At 24.7% G+C, this 17,543-nt stretch overlaps 1 protein-coding gene and 1 long non-coding RNA gene across 2 annotated transcripts in view; one reads left to right on the forward strand and one right to left on the reverse strand.

The window, feature by feature from the left end:
- The window catches only part of LOC149031776 (octopamine receptor beta-3R-like), an 87,567-nt gene that overhangs the window by 31,869 nt on the left and 38,155 nt on the right, over positions 1-17,543 (forward strand). The gene's annotated exons all lie outside the window — the stretch shown is intronic.
- LOC149031777 (uncharacterized) lies at positions 3,155-4,485 on the reverse strand. Its single transcript, XR_016177350.1, has 3 exons — positions 4,145-4,485; positions 4,018-4,064; positions 3,155-3,585 (listed from the first exon to the last, which is right to left on the reverse strand). It is a non-coding gene; the product is annotated as an uncharacterized LOC149031777 (long non-coding RNA).

Raw genomic sequence — 17,543 nt, forward strand, 5'->3', positions numbered from 1 at the left:
TAAAAAAGATATCTAGTTGTTGCCGAATTTCTTACTAGTATTTGACGTGTAATTTTTTTTTCCCCCCGGGATTTGAACTCGGGAAATTAATACGATTACTGTATGGACATTATTGGATGGTGTGATTTGCCTCACTGCGCCATGCGAACTTGTTATATATATTATATAATAACATATTAATAAATTTATATATGTGTATTAAAATATATATCAATATATATTTATAATTATATATTAAATATATAATAATGTTATATTATAATATTAAGATATTATATAATATCTTAAAAATATATATTAAAGAGAACTAAATTTAATATATATTTAATATTATATATGTTAATATATATAATATAATATATATATATACTATTAATATTATTATTCTTTTTATTTGTTTTTTCTTTCTTATTTTTGACATCGTATATTTATTTTTTATTTATTTGTGGTTTTAATTCATACAAATGTGGCTTATTTTTTTGTATTCAAATATTGTTTATCATCTTTACCTATATCACTTTATTTGGTTTTTATTTGTTATTGAACTTTGATCAATTTGTTTATTTACTTATCTAAGTTTTAATACGAATTAACGAATGAATCCATCAGTCAGCTTGATCGGTTACCACCTGTATTTACCTGCGTTTCAATTTGACAATTTGTCTCTCCAGTTTTATCTGTCAGATTGTTTAGATTGACTTAATGTCAGTATTTTGTATTACCGTCTGCTCGTTGCTGGTTAGTTCGATTATATACGGTATTTGTCATGTTGACAGTTATTTGCCTATCAATTTGTCAGTATGGTTAACTCGTATTTCAAAGTTCATCCATTTAAACGTTAATTTATTATATTTATTATTTAAACAATAATGCATTTTGTGTATTTACTTATTTCTTATTCATATCTTTTCTACGTTCTATTAACATTGACACTTAAGACAAATTTTTAACATGTTGGTTAAACCATAAAATTTATTAACATCTCAATTATAATCTGTTCAACTGTTAAGATTGTTAACTTTATTTATTTATTTAATAAATTAATTTGTATATTGGAAAATAAACAAAACTCGTCGATCTATCCGTTTAATTGTATTTCAATAATTATTTATATCGTTGTGTAAAATTTACATTATTAAACAAACAAAAATAAATGAACAAGAAAAAAGGTGGGGGGAGGAGGAGGTGTGGATCGGAATAGAACAAACAAAACCAATTCGTTTATCAAATTTTTCGGTTTTAATCTGACATTCGTAGACATATGTCAGGTCAGTCTAGTTCGTTCGTTCGTACGTTCGTTCGTTTGTTTGTTTCTATTTATTTGTTTAATTGATCTATCAGAAATGTCTGTCAACGTTTATATCAGTTAAAACTTGATTTGCTTATTACAAATTGTTTATCCATCTGTCCAGTCATATATTTCTCTTTATGTATGATATCCTCCATTCTTTGAAATGCTTCAATTAACGTCTAATTACGACGAGAAAATCCTTTTGAACTTGGAGGGAAAATCAACGTACACCAACACCACCATCATCTCCTATTTCTCTCTCTCTCTCTCTCTCTCTCTCTCTGTCTCTCTTATTCTCTCTTACACGAAACCGAATATTCCGCATTGGCGTAGAGCTAGCTCACTCAGTTGCGGTTATACGCGAGATAAGCGAGGATGTGGTGGTTATTCGCGGTTAAAACCTATTTCTCTCACCCATACATACAAACACATATAGTATGTACATATATGTATGTATATAGACATACTACACATCATACGTACTACACTCTCTCTCTCTCTCTCTCTCTCTCTCTTTCTCTTTCTCGTTTTGCATACTATTACATGCACATACTCGTACATGTACTACTCACTTGTACACACATATGAACATATCCATTCAAATTCTTTTTCTTGCATACAAATTCATATACACAGATACTTATACACACGTACATATTCTCTCTTACATGTGTAAATATATATATATGTATATAAATTTAATTTCACTCTCTTTCTCTCTCTCTCTCTCTCTCTCTCCCTTTCATATGTGAATACACATGAATTTAATTATTCTCATTTTCTCACTCTCTCTCTCTCTCTCTCTCTCTCTCTCTTTCTTACACATATATATATACTCAAACATATTTTCTTTCTCTCTTTCTCAATTTTTTTTTTAAATATACTTAAGTACCCACACATATTCTATTTCTCTCTATTTCTCTCTTTCTCTTACACATATATATTCACATATACTTTCTTTATCTTCTCTCTCTCTCTCTCTCTCTCTCTCTCTCTCTCTTACACACGTTTTTTTACACACATACTCACACATACTTTCTCTTTCTCTATTTTTCGTTTTTTTTTTTTTACGAAAAACAAATCATTTTGATTGTAACTGTAAACTCCACCATTTGTTCATTTTTTCTTCTTCCTTCTGTTCATTTTATTTTTCCTTTTTTTTTCTTCTATCTGTCGATAAAAAATAAATAAAAAAAAACATCCTATAGCAGTAATTTTCAATGCGACGCCACCAGAGATTTGCAAATCGTTCCTTGAATAAAGTAAAGTTCCAGATAGTTAGCAAACGTTCTTGTCCAATCGAGAGAAACCATTTGTGTATAATTTTCTTTTCAGATTTTATATATTATAATATAAATATTCTAATCGATTGATAAATATTGAAAAATAAAATTAAATGAACTGAAAGTTCAAGGTAAGTGATAAAATCATTTTAACGTGAATTTATAATAATAATAATAATTCTGGGATGGTTCAAAAATTGCATATAGGTACATTTTAATTCGTTTTTTTTTTGTTATTTTAAGTCTCTTCATCAATTGCAATATTATAATATATAATAATATTATTATTAATAATAATATTAATTATTAAATTATTCATAATATTATTTTATATACAGTGCTTTTAATAATATATTATAATATATATATATAAGATTATAATATTGCAAATGTTAATATATATGCTAATTATAAATATATATATATATATATATATATGTAAAAATATAAATAATATCGAACATAAAAATATTACAACAGTGTTAGATCGATAATACAATTAATTAATATATTATTCTTACAATTTGATAAAACAATAATAATAATTAATCCTACTGTTAATTAATACAATGTAATAAACTATTACTTGTCAATATGAAGAAAATAATTGATAATAAATGATAAGCATATTAACTTATCGAATAAAATGATGACAAAAATACAATCTCAAACGTCAATGATCCTTATTGTTAATGCAAAATTCTAACGAGACGATTACATTTTTTTTATCAAAACGATGAATTATCATATCCCTAAACTAAAATGGCATGACTCAATTCATTCATCGATAGAAAGGAATCAATCATCCGTGTTTGTGTGTGTCTATACATGTATGTATGTATATGTGTCGTCAACAAACGGCTTCCGGATCGTCGAATTTCCATTCGTCCTGTTCATTAATCACATTTAATTGCTTTGCGAATCGTCGAGAAGATCACGTCACGATCTTCCACAATATACCCATTGAATTTATCGATTGCCAATACAATGAAAAACCATGATAAGCGTGTGCTACAACAATGACAATTTTTTTAATTATTTATTTTACTTTAAAGAAAAAAAATAAACATTCTGTATATATATATATATAGATTGAAATAAATAATTACAATATTTGATTGGTATGTCAATGCAATTATCGATATAAAACTATTTTTCTAAAAGAATATTTAATATTAATATTCAGACAAATATCGTTTCAATTTTTCATTTCTACGAAAATAAAGTTTTTCTTTTTTTAAAATACAATAATATATATATATATATATATATATATATATATATATATATATATATATATACAAATTGTCATTTCGTTGTGGCAAAAAAGTCATAAATATAATGATGATGATAATTATATTATTTAATAAAGTTTATTTGAGATATGAAAATGTATTACTTTTGTTTTATTCTAAAAATAAGGATAGAATTGTTGGTACTTACGTATTAACGCCATCGCAGCAAAATTCCGCTAATGCACCAATCTACACCTTAAATTGTTGCGACAAATCATAGATTAAAAAATTTTATTTAAAATTGACAAACACACTTGCTTACATATTATACATACCAAACTGCCTGCAGGTATGCATATATGTATATATTACTCTTCAACGCTAAACACACACTCGCGCACATATGCATGTCACTCGTATAGAAAGAAAACGCACACGCGTATTCACGAAATGTAAAAATGACACTTAATTATCTAATACCGATGATACATCTTCCAATGCTCGAAGGAGACTAACAATAAATACGAAAAACAGTTACGGAATATACACGACAGATACCGAACATACACGAAGGTCAATTTCATTAGAAATTCGGGGGACACTATGAGTTGTTTATTAAAATAAAAATGATAACATTATAGAATATGTATTACGCGAGTGTACAAGAACGACAAGTTATAACCGAATATAAACAAAACATTTAACGATCGTGAAAATGTATTTTCGGTTAGTTTAATTTCTTCTTTCTTTTTCTCTTCTTTTAGTTAATAATCTTCCCGTGTGCCCGACGAGACACGTTTACGTGTGCTTCAATATTACGCATTATACACATTTTTCTATCTCATTTATCTTCTCCTTAACGTTAAATACGTTTTATATACGGTTTTTTTAAAACTATACTCTCTAATTAAAAATATTTCGATAATTAAATCTCGTTATTTGTACTTTGTTTTACGTACAGTGTTTAAATTGGAAAATGACCATATTAGTTGCGACGTCTGGTGGTCAAACAAAAGAAAAAACGAGTTTTAGTGTGTGCGGTATAATTAATTATTAAAACGTAAGACTTATTAAAATCAAATACAAAAGGGCAAATAAAATATTTCTTGGTACTTATATGTATTAACGCCACCGCAGCAAAATTTCGCTAATGCGCCAATCTACACCTTAAATTATTGCGACAAATCATAGAATAAAAAACTTTATTTAAAATTGAAACACTTTGAAAATACAAAACATTTTATTTATAATAAAAAGTAGTCAAACGGATTTCGGTGGAAAATGGGCCAATATAGAATTTAACATAGATTCAAAACTGTCTTTATTTTCTTTCACTTAATGCTGTCGCCATAATCCTGACGAAACCCTGACGATTGCTGTGTGCAAACAACAAGGTTGTTGTATGCGAACAACAAGATTGCTCTTTATTGGCGCATTAGCGGAATTTTTGCTGCGGTGGCTGGACGTTTGGAAAATTCGAAAACCGTGTGCGAATGAATTATAAAGAGACGGTGTTTGAGTCGCTTTTTGAAATTTGAACCTGTTTTAAATATATTTTATCAGTAGGATTAAAGTGGGTGTATAATAACCTCGCACTTTTACACTAAACCCAATCCTACATATATATATATGTATCTAGTTTGCAATATTTATTTATATTTCATTTCATTAATTTGTCTTTTTAATCTGAGATAAAGATAACTCCTGACGTAGACGTATAAATTTGTTTCGTGGTACTCAAAGAGAAAAAGGGATGATTATATATATAAAGAAAGAGAGAGAGAGAGAGAGAGAGAGAGAAAGAGAGAAAGAGAGATAAAGAGAGAGATGAGTCCCTTTTACAGATTGCATTTGGTTTCATTCGAAAAATCTAGAAATGCATTTCGCTTATTGTTAGTGGCTTCCAACTATGGTGGTGGTGTGCTTGCACAAAGGGTGAAACTTTGGAAAGCTCACGAATAGGATCTATTCCGCATTGGCGTAGAACTTAGATCGTATAAATGTGAATAAGCGAAAGATAGAGATAAAAGATAAAAGATAAAAGATAAAGATAAAGAGAGAGAGAGAGAGAGAGAGAGAGTGTCTTTGTAAGTTGAATTTTCTGTTTTTCATCCAATGTGAGAAAATACGAGTTAAAAAGACACCCACTAATACACTAATACATATAAACGAATAAATACTTCTATATATATAGAGAGAGACAGCAGACACATTTACTGGGATATACTTACATCCTTTTAGTTCCTTCTGGAACAGGGCCAAGTGACAACGACGTCGAATCCACTTTGCCCTTTTCCAGGAACCCTATGATTATTGAAAGTGAATGTTCAATCTTTATTGATTTTTAAATATACTTATAGTTATATATCGAATATTTTTCATTTCTTTTTTTTTTTTTTTTTATAATATTACTGCAATATTTTCTTATTTATTATATTTATCATATTTCCAAATATATAATGTATAAATTATATTTTATACACTACATAAATGTATATATAACAAATGTTGCACACATTTTATATATTTTGCTTAAAAAAATAAAAGCATTGGTTTTAAGATTAACATACACACACATATATATATATATATATATATATATATATATATATATATATATATAGTATAGTAGTATTTTGAGTGCATTTTTCGATAACAAAAAAAAAAAGAAAAAGAAAAAGATTGAAAAAACGTCGATTTTCTACTTGACGAATAAAACGAGACGTCGTGGTCGGTCGTCGGATGGATATTCCCGTTACATCACAGAAATAACTTTGAAAACGTCTCTTACCTGTATATAATATATATATGTGTACATACATGTACATACATATACATACATATAGATATATACACACACGTAATACATCTACCGACATAGATTCTTATCCGTTCACATTGAAAGACGTCTACTGGTTTGGATCGATAAATGGCTAGGCGGAAGAAACGCAAACGTCAAAAGAATCCATTCCGTTACATCGTCGAATGTATATTCTCTTTCCTTTCTTTCATCCTTACATTTCCACCCATCCTCCCACCCCCCAATCCCCATACCAATCCTTTCTTTCTCATTATACCTTTATCTCTTCGATTCTTTCTAAAATCGAACGATTTTAAAATGAAAAAGTAAAGTAGAGAAAAATAAGGAAAAAAACGTTAGAGACACTCTCATTGGTTACTTTATTTCTTCCCATATTTCACACGGTTAGAGGTATAATGTGAAATTTCTTCGATGGATTTATCTCGTAGGAAAAAAAAAAGAACAAAAACAAAAAAGAAAAAGAAAAACAATATTTAACGTTTATATAAATGTTAATCGATGTTACGTTGTTACTTTTAGCACCATTAGAAAAATGATGTGTATTATTTATAAAATAGTTTAATATTATATACTAATAAATATTATTGAAAATACTAATAAATACTAGTATTTTAAATATATATATATATATATATATATATATATATATATATATATATATATATATATATATATATATTATATTAAAGAAAAATAATTTGGAATGGACTGAAAATTTTGTATTTAAACAAACCATCGTGGTAGAGTTATTCCTCAAATACGAACGGGTTAATTAAATGTACATAAAAAGTATTATGGTATTTTTGCATCATTCGAATAATGTATTCTATAAAATATAATATATATTAGTATTTTGAATATATATATTAAAAAAAAATAGGTTTTTTTTTTAAATATAGGAAGGGACTGAAAATATTGTATTTAAATTAATCAACCTTGTACAGTTAATCCTTCATTACAAACAGGTTAATTAAATGTATATAAAAAGTATAATGTTCCTTTGCACCACTTGAATAATTTATATAAAATATATATTAGTATTTTAAGTAAATTTCAGAAGAATAGTTGTGTTTTAAGTATAGGAAAAAATTAAATACAAATTTTGTATTTAAACTAACCAACCTTGTACAGTTAACCCTCAAATATAAGCGGGTTAATTGAATGTACATAAAAAGTATTATAAATATATGATATAATAAAAATGAATACATTAATATAATTGAATTAGTATTTTTCCAGGTTAAATAATAATAATTGAATATAATTTTATTAAAAGAACACAATTTGATATTTGTTATAGTTCATTTAAATAAAAATTAACTATTTATACATCCAATCGAATTATATTTAAACAAATGAATAATATACGATTATTATGAATGAATGAATGAATAAATGAATGATGATGATGATGATGATGATGATGATGATGATGATGATGCTTAATATGGTACGATTTTGTTTTCTCTTTCTCTGTTTTTTCTTTTGTAAAATTATCATCATGTCAACGATAACAATTATAAATATTCCCTCGTTAAATAATGAAATAACGATGAAAATAATTCTTCTCGTTCCAATTTTAGATTCTCTTTATCATTATATGTATATCGTGACTATTTCTCTCTCTTTCTCTCTCTCTCTCTCTTTCCCTTTGTCATTTATTAATAGTGTTTCTACAGATCTTCTTCCTTCGCGTGTTAAGGTTTATGCTAATACCAAAAGCGATTACAATGCGAGCTGAATTCGTTGTCGCCCATTTCGATTTGTTTGAATCGATCAAATCTGAAGGACTTCTATCCTATCCTATTCTATATACATACATATACATATACATATATATGTATATATATGTATATATGTATTAATATTCTCTTTTAACATTGTACAGTTTATTTCTAGACTTTTCTTAGCAATAATAGAAATAATAATAATAGCTTACGTCTAAACGATTTTTCATGCTAAGTGATAAAAAAAAAAAAAGGAAAAAGAAAAAAAAGAAAGAAAGAAAGAAAGAAAGAAATAACATTGCATACTTATGTATCGCCATTACGATATCGATTAACTCTCTCTCTCTCTCTGTTACGAATTAGATGTGAACTTTGAAATTTGTTCAATGTCACCGTTCGTTATTATTTCTTTTTTTCCCCCTTTTTTATGTTAATTCAAAATATATATATATAATTTATAATATTTAATAATACATATAAATATATATAATAATAATATATATAATATATATAGAATAATATATAAATAAAAGTGTATATGATAGTAATATATTATAATATACATAAAATATATATAAAAATAAAAATACAAATAATAATGATATATAATATAATATATATTTAATATATATAAAATATATATAAATAAAACTATATATATATATATATATATATATATAAAATTAATTAAATTAAATGTTATAATATATTGCATTAAATTTAATTGTATATTAAATAAATTAAATATTATAATAATATTTTTACATATACATATATATATATATATATATATATATATATATATATATATATATATATATATATATATACGTGTAAATAATGTAAATTTTAGAATAATAGTATATAGACGATATAATAATAATAATAATAATAATAATAATAATAATAATAATAATAATAATAATATTTCTTATAGTTCTTAAAAAAGGGACTACATAAATGAAATGTCAATTGAGTGTCGGTACAATCTCAAACCATTCCAACCTACTTGCTTAGCTCGATCCTTGTTCTCTCTTTTTGTCCTTTTACCTTTATATAAAAGATATATCTTTCTCTCTTTCTCTTTCTCTTTCATTTACCTCATTCTTTCATTGTCACTATTCAAAAGTGAGACAAAGTTATCCTCCAGAAAGAGAAACGAAACTATATAATGATTGTAATAGTAGTGGTAGTAATGATGATGGTGTTGGTCCTTGTAGTTTGTGTTAGTGGTGTAGTAACGATGGGGGTGGTGTTAGTAATGATGGGGGATCTCGTTCACAGACTCAATTTAATAGAGGGTAGGGTGGGATGGCGGATGGGGGATGGGGGGGGGGAGGTGAGGTGAAGGGTGAAGGAAAAGGGAAACGTGAGACAGTCGAGAATTCCGAGTCTGCGGTCGTTGAATTCACAAATGCGAGAGAACAATCATTTTCAAGGATTAATGGTAAGAAATTTCTCTGTTTATTTCTCTCTCTCTCTCTCTCTCTCTCTATTTTTTATTTTTCTTATGCGGGTATAGAAAGAGATAGATATAGTTTTTCATTACTATTGAAATCTGTGATTACATTTTTCACGTATTTATAGGAACATGTTTTTTTTTATTTTCAACATACTCGTTTTAGGTTTTTTTTTTCTTTGTTCCTGTCTGATCCTGATTCATGTTAATTGATAATTGAATTATTTTTTTTTTTGTAATATTGTGTTATTATTTTAATATATACAGGACGATTATATTGAATTGATTTATAATATATATATATATATATATTATATATAACAAATTAAAAAAAATTAAATATTATAATAAATTAAATTAAATATTAAATAAATTAAATATAATAATATAATATAATATAATATAATATAATATAATATAATATAATATAATATAATATAATATAATATAATAATATAATAAAATATAATAATATATTATTATATTATATATTTCAATGAACTTCCGAGTTCCTAATACCAATGAATAATAATAATAATAATAATAATAATAATAATAATAATTTATATATAGTACATAATATATCTTTAAAAAAAGCAAACATTTTGTATTTTCAATTAGACCGTAAAAAATTCCTTTTTTTTTTATTTCGTTTTTTTTTTTTTTTAGTTTCCAAAACAGTTTGTGATTTATAACAGTTTGACTTTACTTTTATTTTCTGTTTTTAGTTTTTTTTTCTATTTTTTTTTTTTTTTTTTTTTTTGTATTAATCGTAAGACTTGGTTCTAATTTTTCTTCGAGAATTGATCGATTAAAACATTCGTAACGAAACATTTAGTAGTATTTCCATCGTCTGACAATTTTCTTGGCCTTAATCGAAAAAGGGAGAAAGTTTCTCCAACTTCCATCGTAGCAAACGATTAATTGGCTATTACTGGGTTTCGTAATCGAACGAGAGATAAGGATGTTACCTAACTTTTCTTCTTTAAATCAACTCAAAGATTCACCACTTTTTCTTTAACTTTCTCCACCCCCCCCCCCATTGTCTGATTACCAAACTAAGAATAGATGATAATGAGATTTAAACTGATCGCAAAATATACTATATTCATTTGCAATTAAATCATTTAGTTTCCTTCAACAACAACAAAAAAAAAATAAATAAAACCAATATCTTGTGAACATATTAGTAGTTCTTTTTATTTTTTAAATTTTGTTTGGATTTATAAAATAAGAAAAGTAAATAAATAACAGGTACACATATATTTTATATTAACAAAAAAAAAAAACAAAAGAAATAAAAGCACGTGTCAATTATTGTCAACGTCAGAATAATATATAACAAACTTTGAATATACAATTATAAGATTATTTATTTTTTAAATAATACAATATATATATATATATAGTTTTTATATATATATTATATTATTATATTATTATATTATTATTATTATATTATTATATTGTGTGTGTTATATATTATATATATTAATTGTAATAATATCATAACATAATATTAATAATATTATATTAATTATAATATTAATATATATATATAATATTAACTATTTTATAAATTAAAAAAAAAAAATACATAAATAAAAAGCACGTATATTTTATATTTAAAAAATAAAATAAAAGCACGTGTCAACTATTATCAACATTAAAATAATATTTTATTCTAACAAACGTTGAATACAATTATAAGATGAATTAACTTTTCTTTTAATTATATTATTATTTGACAAAAAAAAAAAGAGAAAAGGAAAAATACATTTTCATATAAATCAAATTTGACGTTGAAATAATATTGATAAAATTGCAAATGGTTTGTAAAAAAAAAAACAAAAAAAAGAAGACGGGGTTGAGGGCGTATCGAAAAAATTGTCTACGCGTCATTAGCCGATAGGCAATTAGTTGATACGATGTACTATAAAAGTGAGAGGAAAGGGAAATAGAACAGGTGGGCAATGGGGTTGGTTGAGGGGTTGGTTGAGGGGTTGGAAGAATCGAGACAGAACGATCGAATACGTTCGCAAAATAATTGCTCGGGTCGACTCTCCTTTTATTGGATTGGATACAGCAATAATCGAGAACAAAGAAAACGTTTTTCGGTTAAACTTTGAAAAGACAGACAGACAGACAGACAGACAGACAGACTGAATTTCATTGCTATTATTTATTCATTCGTATTTGATGTTTTTCTTTTTTCTTTTTTTTTTTTTATTTCCAATAGATTTAAACTTTATTTACATTTGTTGGGTAATTATTATTATTAAAAAAAAAAAAAAAGAAAAAAAATATTTTAGCGTAAATTAAATTCTTTTGTTGGTAGGAACGGAAAGTAGGGGTAGACAAATTTATTATAAACAAATAATAAAAAGTTTAAATCGATAATTATTAATCATTTCATTTCCAATTGGAAATGAATTTATTATTATTATTATTTTTTTTTTTTAATAAAATTATGAACAATCGAAGTATTTCATTTAATTCGATTGATTTTATTTGATTAAGATATTTTTCTAATTAAAAAAAAAAAAAAAAAAATTGCGAAAAGAAAAAGTTTTGGCGTGAATTTAAATGAAAATATATTCAGTTACAGTATTTTACTTTTGTAATTATTACAAGTGAATTGGACTTGTGTTTGCTAAAAAAGAAAAAGAAAAAAAAAGAAACCTCAACGACGATTTGACGAGTCAGGTCAGTTTCTGTCTTAAAGTGGAACACGATAGATTTTGCACAGCAATATTTTATCTTTCAAGGATGAGACTGCGTATTTTTCAAAGGTAAAGCCCAATAGGAGGAGAAAATGGAGGAGAGAATGGTTTTTTTTTTTTTTTTTTTAAAGGGGAGAGAATATTCTTCTTAATGGAAGTTTAATACGCCTTTTCTTTCCTTCTTTTTTTTTTTCTTCTTTTTTCTTTCTTTCTTTTTATATTTACTATATATCAATATTAATACAAATAATTATATAATTATACAAATTATTTCTAATAAATATCTTTATTATTATTATTATTATTATTATTTATATTAAAATTTATAATATTTTTTAAATATTATATAATAGTATATTTTCAATTAAATATAATAATTTTATCAAATAATAATAATAATAATAATAATTATCTATGTTGAAACATGATTAAACATTATACATTTATTATTTAATTAAACGTTGAATTTTTTGCTGCAAGAATTTTAACAGTGACCATTTAATAAGATAATTTTTCATTTAAGCATTATTACACGTTGAAATATTATTTTATCTTTTAATAAAATAATATTTCAACGTGTAATATGCGTCTCATTTAATACAAAAAAATTTCAATTCATTTTGATCAATCAATGAACGTACTGATATAAATAAAATGCAAAATAATCAGAAGAAGACAAAAATAAAAAAGAACTACTACTGTTCTTTTTTTTCTTTTTTCTTATTTGTTCTTCTCTATTATAGAGTTATATGTGTTTTCATTGGATGTATTGAAGATACTGTAGCAGACAAGATAAACGAGACTACTACTCTTCTTTAGTTGGCCGATTTTTATTCGAACTTTATTTCGAAAAGAGATTGTGTACAGACATTGGTATCGCGTAACTCTTCTATTCTTGTGTTCTATCTTATTCTTTTTTGCACTTGTAAAAAAAAAGAAAAAAAAAAAAGAAAAAGAAAAATAGTCATAAAAAGAAGTAGAGAAGATAGGTAGAGCTACTAGTGGCCCATTTCAAGTGTTACCGTACTATTTTTATAGCAATTGTTAAGACCTTTTTTTTTTACTTACTTACATTGTTTTTTACCCATTATTTTTTTTTTTTTTTTCTACTTTAAGGGTACCATTTTTTGTTATAAATATATATTTTTATAGTGGTTCGAATCCCTTAGTTAAATTTCTTATACATAATCAATGAATATTTTAATGGATAAAAATTAAATAATATTTTATATACTAAATGATTTATATCATCATTTCGTCATTACTAAATTACTTTGATCATTTATTTCTAATTTGACAAAAAATTTCATTATCAATGCTTAAACATTTTCATGTTAATTAAGAAAATTCGCAAGAAACAATTGGAACTTTAATTAAATTAGTTTAATTAGCTTTACAAGCACACCAAGTGTAATTTCAAAAATTCCTATTATAATCGTTAACTTTAATGAACGTTTCATTTTCCTAATTTAATTTCTAACTAATTATTTGTCAACCACAATTTTCTATTTGTATCACTTGCAAATTTTATTTATTTTTAACTATAATAAAAAGCATAGGTCGAAAATAAGCTTTTTACGTTGGAGACGAGTCATTTCGTTGTTGAAAAAGTTATATAGGTCGTAATGGTACAAAAGTTGAACGAGAAAGTAAAGACAAAGAAAAACGTGAATGAGAGAGAAAAAGAGAGAGAGAGAGAAAGAGAGAGAGAGAGAGAGAGAGAGAGAGAAGAAAAAGAAAAGGATTGCAGTAACAAACGAAAATATGTAAAGACCAGTTTTTAAAACGAGACCCCATTTAAAAGTAATTACGTTCCTGTTAATAGTTTATTTCAAACGTACCTATAAGGATTCGGTTGTTTTTTTTTTTTGCCCGGGAACGATAAAAATGAAAAAAAAAAAAATAAAAAATAAAAAAGAAACAAATTTCTGTTTATTTTCGTTGTTTTTTTTTTTTTTTTTAATTTTATTTTTTGTTACTATTATTTTTTTTAATTTTTATTTCCAATGTTTGTATTTTATTTTATTTTCATTTTTTTTTTTTTTTCTATATTTTTACAACAATGCATCATCCATTACTTCCCCCCCCCCCTAAAACACGCGTCTCTTATTCTCACAAATCGATTTTAGAATTTCTTGCACGTTTCATAGCGGATTCCAAGTTTATCAGATGTCCGAGAGATGATTTTTCCTTTTTCGAGAGAAAATATGAAAAAGAAAAAAACAAAAAAAAGCATAAAAATAAATAATAATAATAATAAAAAGAAGAAGAAGAAGAAGAACAAATAAATCAATAATTTCATTTCAATCGTGTACGTGTACGAAGAGAAAATTATAATTCCGAACTATTCTGACTTCTGTGTTTTGCATTTATTTCTAATAAAGAATGCACAATCCATATATTTGAAAAAAAGTAGAAAAAAAAAAAAATGTACGAACGTGTAGAGCTAATCTAGTTAACAAATTTTTCTATCTCTCATTTTTCTTGTTGTTTTTTTTTTTTTAATTATCATCTAATTATGCTCGTAATCAACTTGAATTTTATTTTATTTTATTATTTTTTTTTTTAAACTACTATCGATACATATTTTGTAGATTAATTAAAATTAATTGAGAATATATTAGAAAAAAGATTTTTTTTTAAATATTACAAATTAACAAGAACAAATATTACGTTGATATTAATCAATTCTAACACGTGTATTTAATTATTATTCTTATTTATTTATTTATTTATTTATTTATTTAATAATCTTCTATATATATATGTATTTTTATATTTTACAAATTAATGCCATTTTTGCATTATTTTGTTCATCTCAATGTATCATTTATACGATGTATCTATAAAAGCATATTCTGAAAGTTTGTATATACCATATTTGCAAAGATGATGGATGAGAAACACAGAGATGTCTTTTGAACGTACATACAATTCTACGATCTATCATACATTCACATACATACATCCTTTATACTAACCTTCCAACAATGTTTATAAAAAAAAAAAAAAATAATAATAAAAAAAAAAAGAATAAAGGGTAAAAAAGTAAACGTGTACTTATATTTATATGCATTATGTTTTACAGTATACATTTTTTTGTTCTTTTTTCATATTTTTATTCAAGAATATTTTATCCGTATGATTTAAATATACGCGTATATTTAAATATAAATTATATTTAAATACAAGTAAAAAAAAAAAAAACTCTCACAAATGTTACAATTTAAACAACAACAACAACAACAAATTTTATAATAAATAAAAATGTCAATTGGATAGTAATTGAATTGAAATCATTTTTCAGAAAATTTATATAATAATCGTGTAAAAGAAAAAATGTTATATGTTACGTTGATGAGTTGTTTGTTTGTTTTTTTTTCTAAAAAAAATTTATTTACAAACCAAATAATAACAATAAAGACAAATTTTATAATAAATTAATTTCAATTGGGTAATAATTTAATCTAACACCATCATCACACATAAAAAATCATCTTTAATAAAATTTATATAATAATAATTTTGTAATATTATACGTTGTTTTTGTTTCTTCTACAATTCTAATTAAATTTACAAAAATAAACCAAACAACAACAACAACGAATTTAATAATAAATAAATTTCAATTGAATATTCATTTAATCTCAACATAAATCATTTATTAATAAAATTTATATAACAATTATTGTAATGTTTATATGTTACACGTTGATGAGTTTTATTTCGTTTCTTTTACACAAAAATGAATTTACAAATCAAACCAAACAACAAATGTAATAATAAATAAATTTCAATTGATTATTCATTTAATCTCAACATAAATCATTTATTAATAAAATTTATATAACAATTATTGTAATGTTTATATGTTACACGTTGATGAGTTTTATTTCGTTTCTTTTACACAAAAATGAATTTACAAATCAAACCAAACAACAAATGTAATAATAAATAAATTTCAATTGAATATTCATTTAATCATAACATCCAATCATTTATTAATAAAAGTTGATCTAACAATCTCATTATATATTCTGTTGAATATATTTTTGTTTAGATGACTTGTTGTTTTTCCTAAACAAAACAAAAAGTAAAAAAGTAAAAAGTAAAAATTTATTAGACTAAGCATAAAACCATTCATTTCTCTAGTCATCATCTAACCAATCTCATTAAATTATTCAAATCGATCATTCCTATTGTTGGCGTTATCGTGCTCGTTTATCAAAGATGCCTCTTACAATCTTATTTCATTCATTGTCTTCTTCTCTTATAGTAGGGAACGGTTATCTCGATGTGTCCCAACGTACAATGTCCTAGTTTCAATCTATTGTTCGATAGAAAAAAGAGTGAACAAGAATGAAAATAAGAGAATGAAAGATAGAGAGAAATAGAAATAGAAAGAGAAAGAGAGAGAGAGAGAGAGAGAGAGAGAGAGATCATTAACGATGAATCGGATTCACTTGTTCTTTTCTTCTCAATTGCCATAAGCTCATCTTCTACTTCTATTTCTACTTCTACTTCTACTTCTTCTTCTTCTTCTTCTGCTTCTTCTACTTCTCATCAGAAAGATCATTTTGTATAACTTGTTAAGTATCTTCCTCCCCCCCCCTCCCTACTTGTGTATGTGTACTAGCATTTTTAAGAAGCTTTTATTATCGTGCTTTAGTATTACTTATCGATACGATTTATTTAATTTGTTTCTTTTAAATAAACATTTAACATATATTTATCAACGATTCAACTATTTAATACTTTGACTGTCAGACATATTTAAAGCGCGTCTTGCTTTTAATTTGTGAAAATATAATATTATTCAGTTATTGATATAATATTGTAATAGTATTTACAATAGTTGATAATTAATGTTTTTTACATCATATAAATATATTTTTTTTTCAACCCTTTTTAATAATTCTTTACGAAAATAACGATTTGTAATTAATCTAAAATTGCAACACACACTATGAGATATCTCGTAGTTGGCAGTCAATGGGTTAATCT

This window comes from Polistes dominula, unplaced genomic scaffold (genome assembly GCF_049000335.1).
Source record: "Polistes dominula isolate Pdom_NZ unplaced genomic scaffold, Pdom_raw_medaka contig_16, whole genome shotgun sequence".
In the NCBI taxonomy this organism is placed as follows: Eukaryota; Metazoa; Arthropoda; class Insecta; order Hymenoptera; family Vespidae; genus Polistes; species Polistes dominula.